At 39.8% G+C, this 20,541-nt stretch overlaps 1 protein-coding gene across 2 annotated transcripts in view; it reads right to left on the minus strand.

Moving 5' to 3' along the window:
• Nucleotides 1-13,873, minus strand: part of lpp (LIM domain containing preferred translocation partner in lipoma) — a 189,795-nt gene extending 175,922 nt beyond the window's left edge. The window contains exons 1-2 of one of the 2 annotated variants that reach the window (XM_082523210.1): nucleotides 13,573-13,873; nucleotides 5,830-5,901 (exon numbers count right to left, since the gene is read on the minus strand). The gene's annotated coding sequence lies outside the window, so the exon portion shown is untranslated. Of the gene's footprint in view, nucleotides 1-1,686; nucleotides 1,776-5,829; nucleotides 5,902-13,572 lie in introns of those variants that run through there. The other variant, XM_082523211.1, reaches the window with a different exon arrangement.
• Between the last annotated feature and the right edge of the window lie 6,668 nt (nucleotides 13,874-20,541).

Here is a 20,541-nt window from a genome sequence, read left to right on the forward strand (position 1 = left end):
AAGGATATGCAAAGAAGACCGAGACCAGATTAAGTCATTTTAAGAGTATTAGAGATGCCCCTAAAGACTGATGTAACACCGTGATCGGCACGTGTCACTGCTTATTAAACCAGCAAAACTGATCAGCCATCTCATTCTTCTTAATAGGAATACTGAAGAAACTTCTGTTTGTCCCTCTTTACAGTACCCATGTAAGAGTTTTAGCTTGTTTATAATAAAAACATCATAAAACCCCCTAACGCTCACTCCCTGCTGGCTCACAATCCAAAAAAGCCCAGGGCTGGAGCTCAATATTTATTTAAGATAATTATAAATCTGGTTGAGGTTTTTTCTGCTTAAATTTTAGAGCTTCCCTCAAGGAGGTTTCGTCCTTCCCCCAAGGAGGTTTCGTCCTTCCCCCAAAGGAAAATCAAGGGAAAAAATACATTTTTATTGGTTAAATAGTCAGAAATTCCACTAAAATATATAAACTTTTGCTTAGCAAGATAACACAGACTTAAAATTTTCTTAAATTTCTTAAAAAGACCCTGATTAGGTCATTTTCCTATAAATATTGATGCCACTTTACAACTATCATTAAAATAAATAACACTACCACCTAAGCCGGGGCTTTTGATTCTCCTTTCATAAGGTTCCTGCAATAGACACGCATTTGAGGTTTAAGCCAATCAGTCTGCTTTTCAGTTACTTAAAATTTCAAGTTAACAATTATCAGAATTATTACATTAGAAAATAATTGGATTCTCACTGTATGTATAATGCTTGCCATCACTGAGCAGCCCTACTAGATATCTGTCACCAGATATCTCAGGACACCCTAAAAGGTCACGTGTCTGACCCCCATGGCTCAGAGAAGTTTTTCCCACAAAGGCAGAAGCTACTTAACATTAAACGGTGTAAATAATCATTTCAAACATATTTTCAGTGGCATGTAATAAAACACAAATTAAAAGGAAACATTTACGCAGGCAGTTTATCTCTCAGGTTAAAAGGCTTACAGAGTCCCAGTGTAATTTAGAGATAGAAGTAATTAGATAATCAGACCACACCATCACTAAAATCAGCAGCCTGAGCCCTCGCAGCAAAGTAAAATCATTTACCTCTTGCTCGACTTGTGAAGTGGAAAAAAACTGCCAGGCAGCTGCCATTAAGTGTTTGAAGTGTGAAAGTAAGAGCCAGGAGGGAGGTCAGACCTGTTAAGGTGTAGCTATCAGTAAGAGTGGCTGTTTGCAAAACCAGAATTCTTCAATGACCTGAGCTGCCCCTCACTCACTCACACTCAACCACAGGACAGCTACAGGAAAACATACTGGGCTATTTAAAAAGTTCTGCCCCAAAAATGTGTGTTCGGTTTGGTCAGACATAACACTTTTTTTTGCATTTTTCACCTTCATCTCTAACTTTCTGGCATAACTGAGACATCTGCGTACAAAGTCAGTCTCGCAGTAAGAAAAATGTGTCACCGGAGCGCTGCGCTCATCTGAACTTTTTAAACATTTTCTGAAAATATCTGGTGAGCCAGAGAAACAATCCAAATCGATCCCCTCACCTTTTCATATTATGATAATAATGATAAAGGTTTCCCAAAAGCAGCCGCATTATATGCAAAAAAATACATGTGTGAAACTGCTACTTAAGCTCCTTTCAAGTGATTAGATTATAAATTAAGCACATAATGATACTCACAGTTTCTCTTTAGATCACTGAGGCACACAAACTGCTAGCTTCACTAAATGGCAGTGACTTGGAAGACTCCTCTCACCCCCAGAAAGCCTTGTGCAGCTGAAATGACTCACATCCCCTCATCCAACCTCTGTCAACCATCATGAGGAGGTAAACACTTCCAAATATGGAGAAAATATGAAGACGGTATTGGAGGGCAATATCAGTTTGGTTTGCTTTTAGCTTGGAATGCCATACTCTGTGAGCCAGAGTCACTCCACGGAGCCAGTTCTGCGGTGCATACCTTTCACTTGGAATAATAATGATGATTGTAGAGACTTTTCACATTGTTTTTGGTTGAGTCTGACCTAAGATGGGTGACAGTGTGAGCTTGCTCTTATATTTAAGAGAATATAGTTTAAAAAAGGAAAGAAAGAAAAGAAAAAATGAGCGGCCTCAAAAGTACAGGAATGTCCAAGAAACGCAGAATAAAGTGAATATCAATATAATTCACTCCCTATTAACCAGGAAAGCAGGGCCAGATTAGCAGGTAAAAACAGCCCACGTGCTGTGAGGAGCGGTCTTGTCGCACAGATTGTCTTCAAGTGATTAAGAGGGTGTAATTAAAGTCTGATTACGCCCCACGAGTGCCATAGGTCAGCCGCTAAACAGCCGGTAGAAGAGAACATTACAACGCCCTGCATGGACTGGAAGTGTATTGAGGAGCAACTTGGCTTGAGAGTGCTCATTTCCTGAAACAGCTCAGCCCACTTCATTCAAATCCCACAGGAGAAGACCATTCACTGACACTTCAAGATACAGTCATTTTCTGTTTTTGCTTCCCTCATTTCTAATGCGGGGAATCGTTTTCTGTAACAAACTTCATAGAAATCTGACTCAAAGTCAGTCTGAACAGTTAAATGAGAAGTCAAAGCTTTCCCCCTGACTCTAATGCCATATATGTAAATAATGTGCACCTGAGACATCTGTGATATGAAGGGTCTACAAGGTTAAAGTAAAGCTCTGCCCTTCTTTTGGCATTTGCATTACTTTCTTAGGAAGCTGAACTCCAAGTGCATGTTTGGAAGGATATTAAAAGAGACTGCTAAATGGGGCCTCACGAGAAGGCAGCTGCAATGTAAACACAGAAGAGCCTTAAAAACTTCACGACTCATTTATGCAAAGACGTAAAGGCGCTTATAAGCCAGTCTGATGCAACTTCAGTCTTTGCACAAAACTTGAAAGCATCAGGTGGCAGCACGGAGGCGCACCCAAGCTTTCCAAAACAAATCATTAAGTAATACTTGATGATAAATCTCAAAGCAAAAATCAGCTGCCTGTCTAGTGACTGTCCCTCCTGGACTTTAGATGGTAATCCCGATTCTGCTTTGCAGCCTTGTGAGATTGACACGTTGGAGCTCCACCTGACACAGGTGTTGGTTACAATGACCCTGCAATTCACAGAGGACAGAGAAGACTCCTACAACCAGCATTCGGCCATGACAGTCCGATTTTTTCTTGATTTTGGCATCATTAGAAAATGATCATGCAAACAAAATAAAAAGAAAACAATCACTTTTTTTTTAACATTCATTTTGATTATGAAGTTCACCACTTTCCTTTACTGGGGTGTGTTTTCCACCCACATAAACACCCAAAGTCACTTGTTATTTAGTTCAACTCAATCCAAGACAATTATTAGACACGCTTCAGTCAACAAGATCTATCTGAAGGAAGAAAAGTTCACAAGGCCGCCTGCAGCGCTTACTGGTTTGAAGAAGTGGAAGACTGTCTGGAAGCAGTGGTTTACCTTGTAAGATATGCTTTATGGTCAAAATTATTCCCCAAGTCTGTGCTGGATGAACCTAATGAACCTAAAGGTGTGTCCACCATATCTGCTATCGTCTTGTTCTCAAGTTATCACAATATACAAGATTTTTAGAAAGCTTACCCTGACCTGGAGGTCGAGGTCTCTGAGATTTTTGGTAGATGCATCTATGGTATCAATCTGAAGCTCCTACATCATTTTCCAGTTATCGGAATCACAAGACTTTTCGAAAAGTTGATCTCTTGAAGATATAGAAATGCTACCAAAAACATAAGCCTCCTTTGTGGAAGTAGTTAAGATGATTCCAAGCATTCTTTTTTATTCGTAATGCCTACATTACCCACAATGCACATCCACTACCAAAACAAGTTGGAGATTGCGATGTATTTTGGAAGTGGCGGCTAATATGTTAAGTTTTTTCTTGCATTTGCACGACTCACTTGTCTCCACACTAAGGCTTGCTGATAAGTGACATTACACCTGATGTACAAAAGCTCACGAAGATAATAGAGCAATAACAAGTTCATAGGAATCCTCACTGGAAGGAACACAATGATTAACAAGTAACTCCTTGTACTGTTTAACACTGAGCCCATCATTACAGCTTCATTGTGGGCATGCTGCTTTTATGGTAGAACATGAAGTTCAGACCCAGGACTAAGTCCCTACGTTTCTAGTGTGGAAATTAGTACACTTAACCTTCCAACCAAGCTCTACAGGGAGTGCATAATTATTAGGCAAATGATTATTTTGTCCACATCATCCTTTTCATGCATGTTGTCTTACTCCAAGCTGTATAGGCTCGAAAGCCTACTACCAATTAAGCATATTAGGTGATGTGCATCTCTGTAATGAGAAGGGGTGTGGTCTAATGACATCAACACCCTGTATCAGGTGTGCATAATTATTAGGCAACGTCCTTTCCTTTGGCAAAATGGGTCAAAAGAAGGACTTGACAGGCTCAGAAAAGTCAAAAATAGTGAGATATCTTGCAGAGGGATGCAGCAGTCTCAAAATTGCAAAGCTTCTGAAGCGTGATCATCGAACAATCAAGCGTTTCATTCAAAATAGTCAACAGGGTCGCAAGAAGCGTGTGGAAAAACCAAGGCGCAAAATAACTGCCCATGAACTGAGAAAAGTCAAGCGTGCAGCTGCCAAGATGCCACTTGCCACCAGTTTGGCCATATTTCAGAGCTGCAACATCACTGGAGTGCCCAAAAGCACAAGGTGTGCAATACTCAGAGACATGGCCAAGGTAAGAAAGGCTGAAAGACGACCACCACTGAACAAGACACACAAGCTGAAACGTCAAGACTGGGCCAAGAAATATCTCAAGAAGGTTTTATGGACTGATGAAATGAGAGTGAGTCTTGATGGGCCAGATGGATGGGCCCGTGGCTGGATTGGTAAAGGGCAGAGAGCTCCAGTCCGACTCAGACGCCAGCAAGGTGGAGGTGGAGTACTGGTTTGGGCTGGTATCATCAAAGATGAGCTTGTGGGGCCTTTTCGGGTTGAGGATGGAGTCAAGCTCAACTCCCAGTCCTACTGCCAGTTTCTGGAAGACACCTTCTTCAAGCAGTGGTACAGGAAGAAGTCTGCATCCTTCAAGAAAAACATGATTTTCATGCAGGACAATGCTCTATCACACGCGTCCAAGTACTCCACAGCGTGGCTGGCAAGAAAGGGTATAAAAGAAGAAAAACTAATGACATGGCCTCCTTGTTCACCTGATCTGAACCCCATTGAGAACCTGTGGTCCATCATCAAATGTGAGATTTACAAGGAGGGAAAACAGTACACCTCTCTGAACAGTGTCTGGGAGGCTGTGGTTGCTGCTGCATGCAATGTTGATGGTGAACAGATCAAAACACTGACAGAATCCATGGATGGCAGGCTTTTGAGTGTCCTTGCAAAGAAAGGTGGCTATATTGGTCGCTGATTTGTTTTTGTTTTGTTTTTGAATGTCAGAAATGTGTATTTGTGAATGTGGAGATGTTATATTGGTTTCACTGGTAAAAATAAATAATTGAAATGGGTATATATTTGTTTTTTGTTAAGTTGCCTAATAATTATGCACAGTAATAGTCACCTGCACACACAGATATCCCCCTAAAATAGCTAAAACTAAAAACAAACTAAAAACTACTTCCAAAAACATTCAGCTTTGATATTAATGAGTTTTTTGGGTTCATTGAGAACATGGTTGTTGTTCAATAATAAAATTATTCCTCAAAAATACAACTTGCCTAATAATTCTGCACTCCCTGTAGAACCACGTGACAGAAAACACAGCAACATGTAAAAAGGTAAAACTCAGCAAAGCAAAAAAGCTCTCTTACTTTTTCTCCACTTTGACGTCGCTGTAGTGTTTCTGGAAGACGATGAAAGCCGTATGTTGAAGTCTGTTGACACTGAGAAATAATTAAAAAAAAAAATCCTCAGTGTTACTCAAATGGATTACACAACTTTAATTGTGCTATGCAGGACCCACACTGGCATGGTAAGTAGGTCCTGTCATCTCACACACATTTTTTTTTCCATGACTGTGTTGTTCATCAGCAGAAAGATGAACTTTGGGCAGGCTTCCTATAAATCGTGCATGAACCTAAGCGCTGGTTGTCCATTTAAATTTGAGTCTGTCAAACACCTGTCACCCCTCTGGGAGCAATACTTCATAGCAAAGATGTAGAGCGGGAACAACAATGCTGACAAGTGACACCGCAGAAAATATTTCACCACAGCACAACAGACTAAAATTTAATATAAATGCACTCCTGACAGGTGAAGGACCAATTTGTTTGCACTGGCCATCATGTGTTCAAGTCAAAGCATCTCATTACTTTGTAGGGATTAGGCGTCAAATTTAAGACACTACATACTCCAGCAGACAGGTTCAATGAGCTTGGCTGATCTGACTTCCATCTGATTGTACCAAACCATCAGATGGAAGTCTGATGGTTTCAAAAATGTTGAATGTCCAATTTATCCAGCCAAAATTGGAGCAAAACTTAAAAAAAAAAAAAAAAAAAGGCTAAAACCTAATTCTGAATTGAAAGATAAAAGGGTGAAAAAATTGTGATAATATTTTAGTCCCTCCAAAACAGTCATACTGCAAGGCTCAAAATTAAAATCATCTTGCAACCAAAGACGGGCTGTGACACACATTTTTAAGCTTAAAAAAACAACAACTATTAACTAGCCAACAGGAATGAAGATTGTAATAATGGAATAATTAACACGGTAACTTATTTATATACTAATTCTTATTCATGGTAATTGTACATAGATTTTCTACTGCTTATCCAGGTTGAGGTCACATGGGCAAAAATATGTATGCTACAAACACATTTACAAGGGCTAATTTCTGTATTGCTGCATTTTACACTGGTTTTGGTCCATTTACCAGTGACTAATATGCATGTCAAACCAAGAAATTACGCAATCCATATCATGCTTTTTATCAGATGAGTTACTTAAACTATATTATCTACTGATAATGTCAGCTTGCTCGCTCTATAATTATGGGATCTGGTTGTGTAACTGTGAAAGAGTTACTGACAAACAAGATCTGCATGGTGCACTGGTGAGGCATCACAGACGAATTTGGAAAGTTAAAACAGCACAGAGATCTGATCCATCACATTTATCAAATCTTTTAAATCTGGAGGTCATACCATCGTATGCTAACTAAAAAGGTTTCTGTAGGTCCTTTTAATATATAAAGTATTTGGCTTTTGATATGTATTTGTGTTTGTATGATATGTAAGTGCTCCAGGGCAAAGGTTTCCAGGGTTTTCTGAAGGTCTTCAACATTTTTTTGTTTTACTAATTTTCAGTCCAGTCCTCGTACCTGACCATTTTCAGATGAATGATTTTTGGTTGCTTGTTTATTAAGCTACTTAACATTGATCTATGAATCATTCAAGGATAAGAACGGCACCAAACTAAATGGATGGACTGCTGTTGGGTCTATACATAAAAGCAAAGAACCACTTTTAAATTGTATTTTTGGGGACTTTGTTACTGGAAGCCTGTGGCAAAAAAAAAACACCATTTGCTCCTATTTCTTTTGCAGAATCCATGAAAAATGCCAAAGAGTTGGCATTTTTCATACATTTGCCATACAAATGGATGGAAATAAAATTGTATTTTGCACCAACAAGGTGATTCCTAAATAGCGATTAGATTAAATCTTGGCACATCTTGGAATGGGGTGCAGCTATCTATAAAACACGGTAGAGGCTCTGTCATGTTTTGGGGCTCCATTTCAGCCAGTGATGTTGTACTTGTCATAGAAAAGTAAAGTTTTGATCCACTATTTTCAAAGATTGGTAATCAGCTTCATTCAAAACGCTCTGCCAATGCAATAAAATCACACCTGAATAGAAAAAACACACAATGGAACACTATCAGTCACGGACTGGCTTCCCTAGAGCCTGGACCTCAACATTATTGAAACAGTGTGGGAGGGAGAAACATCCATCTACGAAGCCTGGAGAACTATTCCTGAATACTACTTAAAGAAACAACAGAAAAGCTTTCCTGAAAGCTTTCAGGCTGTGTTGAAGAATAAAGGTGGTCACACCAAATACTGACTTTCAAGCTTGTTGGAACTGTAAAAACTCTGTTTTTGACCTATTTTCCTAGAAAAAGAAAAAGAAAAAAACCCAAAAAACTATCAATGGTGATTTTCCAAAGATGTCATTACATTAAACAGCAAACTGATGACTTGCGTCTCCATGAGATATAAAAATTCAACCTTTATGCTACTTTTTGTTTAAATGTTATGCTGAATGGACATTAGTTATATACCGTAGACTGCATTATTAGTAGTAGCATTGTCTGGGTTCAAGTGTGTATTTCTATCTGAAATCAACACTAATAAAATTCATCAAACAGATACCGCAAGTACTTACAAAATAAAAATCCCCCCGAAATGGTTTTAGCTTTGAAGGAGCCCTGCAGCTGTAGGGGACGACCCCGAATTATCCTACAGGATTCTTTTGGATTAAATAAGAGTCAGATAGGAGTATTGGGAAAACCAGCCCACTACATGTCACACCCCAAGCTGAGAAAACAGCAGAAGTCTTAAACAGGCACAGACATGTTATGCTATGCTGTGTAGGTTGCATCATGGGGCTGGTGGGGAACTGTGTTGTTATCGGTCCCAGGCGATCTTTGGTGTTCATTTAACATATTTGCATCAATTTTATCGTTTTTTTGTGCAATAACAATAAACCCATTCGTCATCCTTTAAGGAAGTTTCATATCGACCCAAATTTAAATGATGAGTTTTGAGTTGATTAAGATCTGGATGCAGATTCAGAAATGTATGGAGTATGAAAAACTGGGAGATGGTGTCTTCAGCCACTCAAGAAAACATCACTGACCCATTCAGATCCAAATGTCCTTCAGGATCTAGGGATGGGAATCAGGAATCTAGTAGTTCAGTTCCTTGGAATTGTTAGTCTAGCTGCCTGTTGATGCTTAGTGGTTCCTGTTGCACTTGCACTACAATCCAATGATTTCAGTTCACAGGGCGTGGAGGAAATAGCAACGCCGTCTACAATGTTGATATGGACATAACTTTTTTTTACTGCACAAAAGGACAGGAGCGTGATAGTACAGTGGAACCCTGACTTACGAATACCCCATATTACGAAAAATTCAAGTTACGAAGGCACTGAACGGCAATATATTTCTGCCCGTGTTACGGCAAAATGCCCGTGTAACGAAATCTGCGGGCTCTGATTGGCTGAGCCTACAATGCCTACAATGCCTTCCAAATCATGTGACAACCCCTTGGCTTCCGTACTTGAGTTTCGCTGTTCCACTTGAATGACTTATTGTTGTTCTAGTTAGCAATTAGCCTATAGCCTATCGTTCAGCATCGCCTCACTTAAAAGGTGCAATGGGTGCTTCAACTTACGAAAATTTTCGACTTACGAAAGACCCTCGGGAATGAATTAATTTCGTAAGTTGGGGTTCCACTGTAAAGTGGAAACTGAATAAAGGACGGGAACAGCTGCATTAAGCTGCTAACACAACTTCGGCTTTATGCACAGACACCATGCTAATACTTAGCTAGCCAGAGAACATACTAACGCTAGGCTAGCCAGACACCAATGCTAACACTTAGCTAGCCAAGAACCCAAAGTGAAAGCTGTCTTTGGACTGTGGAAGGAAGCCGGAGTACTGAGGAAGACCCACACAGACACACGGAGAACATCCAAACTGCACAGAGAAAGGCTCTGGCCTGATGGTGGATTCGAACCCAGGATCAGCTTGCCAAAGCTAACCGCCATTCATAACAACACTAATTGTAATTAACTATCTACAGCCTTAGAAGATCCTTGGTTTATCACAGCTTATAGAGGTAGTGTTTTCTAAAAGAGGTGCTGTGTGAGTATGAAAAACTGGTGCCGTTTCTTTCAGAGAAGGACATTCTCATTAAAATATGTCAAGAAACACAAACAGTGGAATAACTTGACTAAAACTACCAGGGGGGCCAAGGCTCAAAGGCAGCAGAGCCACTCATCTTTTAAGTTTAACATCATCAACGCTGTCAAACGAGTTCTTTTTAGCTAGAGATTTTAAAGACAGTTTCGTTTAATGTTGCCTGAGTAGAAAATGTGTCGGAGCGACGCAGATGTATTCAGTTTGATGACAGCTCTCCCAAGGGACCTTGGTGTTATTGATTTGAAATTCACATCCAAGTCAAAGTTTGAATTCAGTCTTTTAAAGAAGAAAGTGAGATTTATTTTTCATTCCAAGGCAGAACAATACCTACAGCCTGGACCAAGATTCTTGTTTCACTCACAAAGAGGAAGATGACGTCAGATCCATTTAGGTATAAAAGGGTTCAGTTTAGTCAACTTTCTGAGGAAATCTTGAAGCAAAATACGGAGGTATTGCCTCAGTACTGGTTACGTCAACAGACCAAACATTTTTAAACATATCTGCAAGGGAAAAGTCCATATCTCTGGCCACTATTTGCACAAGCACTCCTCTCTGGTTTACAGCCTGGCTTGTTGTACACTATATGGATGTGCATGACTTATTATCTGACAACTGAATGTTACTGCCCTGTCCAGTCACCGATACAAATATTAGTCGGGTAAACTAATTCTTCATATTTTATTGATGTACAACACCAGTTAACAACCGTTTTGGAGATGTTGCGTCACCTGTGACTATGCGAGTCTGAAACCCTTTCAAAAGGCTGTTAAACACACAATGTAAAAAGCAGAGACCCATACATTTACCATGAAACAATCTTACATACACTGCATCTGCATTTTAAAACCATCATCCTGTCAAACCATACAACAGCAGAATTATAGAGAAGTAGATGTGGGACTTAGCCTTTAAAGTTCCACTTTGTTGGTTTTTATGCACTGCAAAACTTCAATCTAGAAGGAATTTATGTGGGAATGCAAAGCAGATTTATTCATCCATTTTGTCCAGGTCATAACAGGAGTATATATCCCACCCAAAGATGATCACAAAACAGATATGCAGCTGGAATGACAGGCAACAGTTTTAACTGGTGCTGCAACAGAAGATTAGGAATACAGGACTATAGAGAGGCAATCACACATGATCATAAAATGCTTTCATTTATGCTTCTAAGAAGAAGAAATGATGCAGTATTTTTATTCATTATGATCGATGCTGGACTTTTAACCTGCCTAGTTTGTGTCTGTGCAGCAGAAATGAGCCTTCCCTGGAGGATGTCTGGGCTCTCCCTTAGAGAAAGGGTGAGGATCTCAGTCTCTCAGAAGTGGTTCGGAGCAGAGCTGATATTCCTCCACATCAAATGGAGTCAGTTGAAGTGGCTCAGACAACTGACTAAGTGCTTCCTGGACACCTCAGAGGTGAAATGTTTCAGATATCTTACAGGAAGGACACTCTGGAGCAGACCCAAGACAAACTGTGGAGATTATGTCTAAGTGTCAGTACCAGAGCCTACCACAGCCTAGAGGAGGTAGCTGCGAGATGGAGGTCTGGACATCTCTGCGTGGAGAGCTGCCTCTGTGACCCAGGACCCGGATATAAGCATTAGAAAACTGACCGATTGATACATTCAGTTCCAAACTGTAAAATAATTACACAAACGGCTAACAAACAGTCACTTGAGCTTCCCAGTCTCAATAAATATCTACACCAATGCCTGACTGTGTTGTTTACGAAAGACAAACTAATTGTCTCTTTGAGTTGATTCATTCTCTTCCAGTTGATGGGAAAAATGGCGGCAGAAGCTGGAAACACGTAGCAGACGACAGTGGTGGCCAAAAGGCCAATTGCAGTGAATGCAGGCTGCACTGATACATGTGTATGAAAGTGCATACAAGGTTGGACTTCATAAATGTCTGCAGTTACAATGTGTCACCACCATAAAACCATAAATCCAACATAATCCCCATGGCAGGCAGGCATAACATTGACTTTTGTACTATATTCCTTCATTTAAATAATGTAATAGATGAAAAAATGATGGATCATTGGGCCATGTCTTATCTCATAGTATCATCCCCCCCCCCCCCCCCCCCCAGTTAAGTGCTTCACTCTCAAACTGCAGGCTTACTGTGGGTCCTAGTATATTTAAAAGTAGAATGGGAGACAGACCTCTCATTTTCAGACCTCTCTTCTGTGGAACAGGCTTCCAGTTTGGATTTAGGACACAGAAACCTTCTCTACTTTAAAAGTTTCACTTTAAAACTTTCCTTTTTGGTGCAGCACGTAGTTAGGGCTAGATCGGGGGACTCTGAACCCTCCCTTAGTTACACTGCAATAAACCTGGCTTCTGGAAGTTTCCCATGATGCACTGAGTGTTTCTTTACCACTCTCTCGCCACTTCGCATTTAATCAGTTTAATCTCCAGCTCTCTGTCTTTTATCCTGTCCCCTTTGCCTTATGTCCAGTCTTGTTATGACTGAGGTTTCTTCCTGTTAAAAGGGAGTTTTTCCTTCCCACTGCTGCCAAGTGCTTACTTACAGAGGGTTCTCTCTCTATCAATGCAGAGTCTTTACCTTACATTACTGAGCACCTAGTGGCAGCTGTTGTTGTGATTTGGTACTATAGAAATAAAACTGAACTGAACTGACAGTGGTGTATGGTTTAATGATAAAAACTTTATTTTCTTTCTTGTTATTTTTTCCCTCGAGTGGCCCCCAACTGAGCTCAAAGTGCCCACTAGATGATCCAACTAGGATGGGTGATAGTGGGATGCATAGACGTTATAAGGTGGTGGCGCTTATGCTAAAGCGGAAAAAAAAATGTGTCCACGCTCAAAAGTACCGTCACCTGACAGTACAGTCAAAATTGTCACAGACGTCATCAGCGACAACATAAAGGCTTCTTTCCAAAGTGGAGAACACAGATTCGCATTGATAGTTGTTGTTGTTGGGTTTGTTTGTTTTTTATTGTTTCGCCTTTAAAAAGTTTGACTCCCCTGCTGTGAAGGATACTTCTGTAGCAATAACGCCAACAAAGCACAGATGTGTTACTTTGTGACACACGCGGCTATGAAAAGTACTCGAACAACGTGGCGAATTCGAGGCAAACGAGTCCAACAAGCAGCAACAGTGACGATACAAATAACTATTTTTTAGTAAACGGAAGTTTCTGGGCGCTCTAAAGTAAAAAGCAGCGACATGTTTCCCTTCTGATGGAGGGCTCTGTGGGGGCTCTGGTGTCTTCCGCATTGCTCTGCAGTAAACCACTGTGCTAAATCTAGGAGCCCCGCAGAGACGCCCCGAGTCTCGTTTAGCCAAATGAGCCGCTTCACAGTGTTTGAACGTGTTTTCTGTGCATGACTGAGTCCAGCTCGGCACTAGCTAGCGACAAGTTAGCTCTGTTAGTTTCCCCGTGTCACAGTCCTACCGGCCCGGGCTCTGGTACAGAGTCCACGCCCTCACTGTGAACCCGTCCGAGCTGCAGTAAAATCCACATTACATCCCAACAAGGCCGAACAAAGTGAGCACGAACTGCTCCAGAGCCGGGTTCTTAACAGCAACACGTCAAACTCCACCGGAAACCGCCCGTATGTTTGAAAAGGTGCGACGTATAGTTTCACTTACCTCGCTTTCTAGGAAACCTAACACAGGGGCTGAAATCCCACCAAAAACAGTGAAAACTACTTGATCCAAATTCTGGGAGAGTTGTAGGCAGTGACGTCACGCTGAAATTCCAGCTCGTCTGAGTCAGTTCAGAGGTTTGCCCATGTAAGGCAGCAGGCCAAAACAGCACGGCCCTCAGTGCGCACACATCTCCGGTCTGTGCGCACAGCTGCACGCTGCAGTCAGGCAAAGGTCCACGCTGGAGGCTTTCTCCTCAAATAAAATGTCATCCTAATAAATACTGAAAAATTGAACGTACCGATACTTAGAACCCTTAAAATGTAAATGAAAGAAGAGTGTACAGTGATTTGGTGTCAAACATGTGGCCTGGGGGCCAGAAGTGGCCCTCCAAATAAGGGTCCGGTTTAACTTGTGGTATTTGTTTGCATATTTCACTCTCTTTATTCGAGGTGTTGTTGTCATATTGCAGAAACAACAACCTCTGCCTGTTAGTATCTGACATCACCAAAAACAAATAAATACAAAATGTTTAAAAAATAACACAAAACTTTGTCAAGCTCATCTTCAGCCGACAATACAAAATATGGGACAGCCTAGATTCTATCCCAGGTTTTCTCACGGGCTGTATCACTACAAAAGAAACATGGGGGCCAGAACCAGCACTCCAAATGCTTTCCAGTCCAGCCCACAGGATGCCTTTGCAAAGTGTGAGATGATTACTTAACCTGTCACAGGTAATCACATAAGTTAGACATTAGATGTGACAGGAGGTACAAGCCAGAGGTCCAAACAAATGTGTAAGTTTGGAAGACCTGTGATCTTCTGGGTCATTATTATAGAAGCACTGGGATTTTAAGAAGACATAGCATTAGCTAAAGTTACCTTTTTATATTTTCTCTCCTCCCTTTGATGTTTTTCGATACTTCAACCCTCATGTATATGCTGTACATAAAAGATGGGCTTGGCTATTGTTAGTACTTTGGCCACCTTTATGTTATTCTTGTTTCTATTTATTTGTTTTGGAAACACAAATGAGCATATTTGGATGACAGGATGGAGTGCAAAGTTATCAGCTAATGCTAACTAGCTTCATTATTAAGTATCATTCATAAGCTGTGTGGATGCAATACAGATACACACAGATACCTGCTAATTAGTGCAAATTAAGAAACCTATAAAGTCACAATATTTTTCTATTAAAAATGCTCCAAAAGCCACTAACAGCACTAACAGCAGTTCAGTTTGGTCACTCCATTTACAGGATCTAAGGCCTAGTCAGCGTCTTCTACATGCACACCTGTCAGTCAAAGTGGCTATTCTCATAACTGTAGATTCTAGATGGATGAGTTATATGAAAATTCATAGTTTTTATGAAGGAGGAAATTATCCATGGAGACCAAAGGTGTTTTTTTTTTTTGTATCAGGCAGTAAACATGTTTATTTCTGCTGTAAAGTTAGACATTTTAACATGGGAGCTGACTTAAAGCTGGACCCTGAGGTTGTTTCTTGGTTTAACCAGGCAGGAAGTGAAACTTTCTCGACTAAGAATGTTTTTTGTATGAGTGTCATTTGGTAGAGCTACTGTGACTTGTGATGCATATCTGTCAGTGTAACTGCATTTTTATTTATTTTTTCTAAGATATACTTCTTTGTATTGTAAAGAACTAAATTTAGACACAAAATAAACACAGTACATATATCTGATATGATATATATATCATATGTGAAACGTGTGTGTTTTTTTAGTATATAAGCTCATCATGACTTATAAAGTTCAAACAAGGCAGCAACATTATAATAAAGAGAGATGGCAGTCAAGAATCCTAAATTGAAATCTTTGGAAGAATTCAGCAATCGCAAAGATGTAAAAATATATTCAACTTTCAGGGGAAACAGCAAGGATTTAAAGCATTTTTCATACACGTAATTTTTAAACTCCATAAAAATTAAAGTAAAGTAAATTAAAGTAACCATATATAATGCTTTAAAACATGTAGTTGCCCAGATGCATTAACATGGCTGCCAAATAGCGTGACTAGTGTCTGGAACTTTGGACAGGGCCAACAAAAGGCTGAAAAGATTGTGTAACATACCAAGTAGAACGTCTCATAACTAGTAAAGTTAATTAGTAACGTGAATAGATATTTAAAAAAAAAGATATATCATCCCATAGATATTAAGGCTTGGCTTTTAGAAGAAAGGATACGTGCAGTTTCACCATTCTGTCAATGTCTGCTTGTACACTTCTCAAATGTAGAACTACATATTCCCATGATATATTATGTCTTTATAAGATTCACAGCATCCATATGAGGCAAAGCAAACAGGATTTTGACAGGAAATCACCACATTTGCTCAGACACACTTCTGATAACTCGCAGTGAACATCGCTGCTGTGCAGATGTCATTTAAACGCTACCATGCAAAAGAAAAATAGAGACCCTCAGGCTCAGAAACGCTGCTGCCTTCTGTGGTCATTTAAGATGGACTGAGACGGAGAACTACACCCCCCAAAAAAGAAAAAAAGAGTTTTAAAATAAATAAATTTATCAAGGAATGGGTTTGCCATCAGCACACAGTGAGCATCCACGGTGATAAGAAGGTGCATTGGTAAACACGCACATCTGTGTGGGCACCATCAGTGCTGAACGATATACACAGGTTTTAGTGCAACATATGAGGCCATTCAGATGGTGGCAAACCATATTTTACTCTTATTACAACATAACATGGGTCAGTTTATTTATATTGCATATTTAACACAACAGGCGCTGATCAAAAACAAAACACACACAAAAATGACTGAAATTCATTAATTAAGTTAAAAGAGAAATAAAATAAACTGGTCTGCCTGCAGTCGAGACACATCCCTCACTCACACTCCATCCATCCATTCTGTACCACTTATCCTTAACACGATCACAGGGGTCTAGCTTAATGATTTACATTCTTTTCACTAGCTGGGCCCACGTCCTCATTTTAGGTTTGACAGCGTTTTAGTAGGTAAAGGTGAACACTTGGCCATGAATTGAGCTGCGGTTTGGGGAAGGCCTCGAAGAGGACTGGCGACGGCTCCCGGGCCTGGCAGATCCCCATGTACTAAATAGGAGTGAAGAAGTTAAAGAATTGAGAACAAGGAGGGAGGGAGGGTGGGGCACGTAAATGAAAATGAACAGTTTGCAGAACTGGGGGGAACCTATATAGATGACAACCGGAAGGAGCGTGTTTGGAGGCGTGGTCCCGCTCCCGAAATTCCGATACATAATCTCCAATAATTTGACTTTTACATGATGTTGTGCATATTTATGGCATATATGTTTCCCATATTCTTCCCATGTCTGAAATACAATCTATTTTTAACAGCCATGCAATAAACTGTGCAGCACTGTGTCCAGCTGGTCTTAACAGGAGACTTTCTGCTTGTCTCACAAGCCGTAACTTCCAAAAGGTTTTGTTAAGGTACCTGCTAAAGACTAGCGGACAAATGACTTTGCAAATTCAAGGTGCTGATTAAAAAGGAAGAAGCTCAGCAAGTATCAGTCTTAACTTAGAGCATTCAACCAGTGAGGTGTGAATTGGTACATTTTATAATCTGAACAGATTCAAATTCAAACTCTGCGTGTTGCATGCTGCAGTGCTCGCATGTCCTGTCACGCACCGTCTGCCTTCTGGAACCATGAGAATGAGCCAGCGCTCGTTATTTTCGGCGACTCTTTTCTTAACAATTAGAATAAATATTACTGATGTATGAAGAAATATTACTTATCGACGAGTGACAGCAGAAGATTGAACCAGTGCATTTTGGGTTGTAGTCTGCATACGTTAAAAAGGCCTCAGTGCTTGCTCTGATTGTGTCACACAGTGAGCAGTTTGAGTAATTGTTTCATAGCTGCTTCATGACTTCTGTGTTCAGTCTGTTCAAACTGTTGTTTACACAGTAGCGCACATGTGTTTTTGGCCACTGTCATATTGATACTAAGATATGAAGCATGTGACTAAAACCAGTTTACACTGACAGAAATAATTACCTGTAAATGTAAATACCTGTAAGAGCTCACACAAAGCTAATGAGTATAAATCCTACACAGTTTATGTTAATGTACTTCAACAGTGGCATTAAAGATGGTTCTGTTCAATACTAGTGTTTTTAAAAAAAATCCCATTTTTATAGTGTCATTGTAATAACAGAATCGAATATATACTCAAACATATATTTGTGATTTTGTGCATGTGAAGCATTTGCAACAGGCCCTTTGTTATAGTGTATACTATAACAACAGCAGCTGTTATGGATACAGTATAACATACAACAGTGAATGTGGTTACAGTGCATTGTTTTGAAGTTACTGGAAGACCTTTTTTTTATTCATGACCTTTATTTCAACAGGAAGTCCCATGACTATCAAAATCTATTTTACAAGATTTAACTAACCTGCCAAATATGTTCAGTAACATTAACTTGTGACCCTGAGAGAAAGCTTTACTATTTTTCCTTTGAAATATTTTTCCTTAATATGGAAATATTAAGTTATTCTTTGCACTGTGATCTCCTAATGGTAACCTCTTTCATATTACAAAAAGTAATTTGACCTATTGTTCTCAATAAAACATTGAAACACTGAAAGCTTTGAAGCCTTTTTTGTTGCTTATTTGACAACATTTCCAGAATTTTCTTTATATCCAAATATATATCTGTCTATAGGGTCTATGGCTAAAATGCATCTGAAATATACATCCATTCACTTCTGCTTATCCATTTTCAGGGTTGCGGGGCAATAGGCGGGGTACACCGTGGACAGGTCACCAGTCTGTCGCAGGGCTAACACATAGACATAGACAATAATTTGTGCTCACATTCACACCTATGGGCAATTTAGAGATTTCAATTAACCTATCCCCACTAACTGCATGTCTTTGGACTGTGGGAGGAAGCCAGAGTTCCTGGAGAGAACCCACGCAAACACGGGGAAAACATGCAAACTCCACACAGAAAGACTGATGGTGGAACTGAACTCAGGACCTTCTTGCTATGAGGCTACTGTGCTAACCAGCGTGCCAATGCTGAAATTAAAATAACCAAATTTCACTAATTTTGGATCGCTTCAAGCAAAAACTGAAGCCTTAAATTGTTGGCTGGCTAGTTTCCGTAATATGCTCTGAGATCAGTTCTAAGGACAAAAGTTCTTCACCAAAATCACAAATGACATTGGGGGGGGGGGGGGGGGGGGGGTGCTAATTTCCAGCGGCCCTTCATCCTAAACCATCCGGTTGGATGAAACTGGGCTACTAATTATATTATCTTTATTTGACCTTTTGACCTTTATACTGATTGAGCGTCCAAGTAGAAGGAAAATTCAAATTCAAATTCAAATTCAAATTTTATTTGTCACGTACACAGTCATACACAGTACGATATGTAGTGAAATGCTTGGACAACTGCTCGTGACCTAAAGAGAACAAAAAAGGAAAAGGCTATGAATAAGATAGGAAATAAATATGAAAAATTAAAAAGGGTAAATTTAACTAGGAAGGAATAAAATATAAATTAAGGTTAAAAATGAAAATTTTAATGCTGCAAAGTAAAGTTGCATGTTTTTATAAATATATTTAAATATGCCACAAGTAAGTAAGTCTTTCACAATACTGTGACTGAGTGAAATGCGTATAACATGGCATTTCCCCTGTTGGTGCCCTACGATGTTAAATAATTCAATTAGCATGTTTGTACTGAGGCTGGGTTTTCAACACACAACTTCAGTACGGCGTTTGTGAACTGACGTTGAGAAACCTTGTTAAGCTTTCTAATATCCTTGTATAATGTCCCTTTTTTATATACCTTTTCTAAATTTTTTATTGTTAAGTAATGTAGATAAGTGAGTTATATGAAAATGAAAAGAGATGAGACATCATCATCATTATTATCCAAACTCATAAAAACATGTACATAACAGCCAAATGTTAAAAAAAAGGTTTGCTAAAAAAACTAATATCTTTAAAGCTGGTTATGATCCACATAAGGGCCTATGTAATTATTTAATTAGCACCAGTCCTCTCGTTCTGCCACGAAAAAGGCTTCCAACTGATATTTTGTCACTAATGGCATGCCACATTTTTTTTTAAACTATTCTATTAAATACTATTATTTGAATATTACTCCAGCATTGTGTAGTTCATAATGGCCGAGCACTCGTTATCCTCAGCTTCACTGAAATGAACCGCCGCCGCCTCTGATGTCCAACACGAGCCAGCCGCCACCAGGCGTCCAACAAAGGCTTCGCTTCATGTGAGCTTTGTCTGACCTCAGTGAGCTCTGCCATGCAAACTAGACAATTAGTTTGCATGCTCGTGATTGCATGCAAATACAATAACTGCTTTTCACCTGACTCTGTTCTCAGAGCTGTTTCGCACTGTTGTCGAGCATAATATTGACGCTGCGTATCTGTCGTGTTTGCACATGCCAGCGCGTTCAGATAGTTTGTCTTATCTCTGTTAAAAGTAAGTCTGATGGGGTGATTCATTTCAACGAGGAGGGGTAATGAAAACATTTAAAAGAAATCTTTGTGGAAGCCAAATGCAAAATGGAATCATTCACTCTGAGCTCTATCTTTCCACCCATAATTCTTACTTCACTGCGACTGATTACATTGTGCTCCAAGCTGTGAGTATACTTTTTTCAGCGTGCATGAAGAAAGCATAAACAGCGCTTGCAGATCGAGCACGCTGATAAAAACCAAGCGATTTGAGCTATTTTAGTGTCTCACCCGTGCATCCACTCATCTCAAACTTCCAGGGGAAACTGCAAAAGGTAATCTCATTTGTAATGTGTGACAGCTTATTTGCAAGTGTGTACACTGGCAATTTTTTAATGGGCCCGCCAGTAATTCTTCTTCCACTCTTAAAGCTGATTTCACAAAGACACCCTGGAACAGTTTAGATGACACATTGCCATCGCCTGTGAACTCAAGTTAT

The sequence above is a fragment of the Aulonocara stuartgranti genome (assembly GCF_965226115.1).
Source record: "Aulonocara stuartgranti genome assembly, chromosome: 23".
Taxonomy (NCBI): domain Eukaryota; kingdom Metazoa; phylum Chordata; class Actinopteri; order Cichliformes; family Cichlidae; genus Aulonocara; species Aulonocara stuartgranti.